Source organism: Numida meleagris, unplaced genomic scaffold, assembly GCF_002078875.1.
Source record: "Numida meleagris isolate 19003 breed g44 Domestic line unplaced genomic scaffold, NumMel1.0 unplaced_Scaffold385, whole genome shotgun sequence".
NCBI classification, from domain to species: Eukaryota; Metazoa; Chordata; class Aves; order Galliformes; family Numididae; genus Numida; species Numida meleagris.
The window spans coordinates 67,344-67,666 of NW_018364608.1; positions in this window are offsets into that span (position 1 = coordinate 67,344).

Consider the following 323-nt stretch of genomic DNA (forward strand, 5'->3'; position numbering starts at 1 on the left):
GGGTCCCCTCCCCCCCACACCCCGCCCCCCGTTTTTGGGGTTCCCCGCACCCACCGTTGGCGGCCATGCTGGCCCAACACCGCGTTCCCGGCGGGCGCCGGTGGCCGCTATAGGGCAGGCACAGGGGTCTGAGCGCCGGCCCCACGGGCAGCGGGGAGTCCAGGCCCAGCAGCGCCAGGTCCCGGCCGCGCCCCACATCCACGAAGGCGCCGTGCAAGGCCAGGCGCTCCCCACGGCGACGGAGCCCGCCCGGAGCGTGCACCTGCCAGGACCCGGCCTCCTGGTGTCTATGGGGCGGGAGGACAAGATGGGGAGATGTGGTT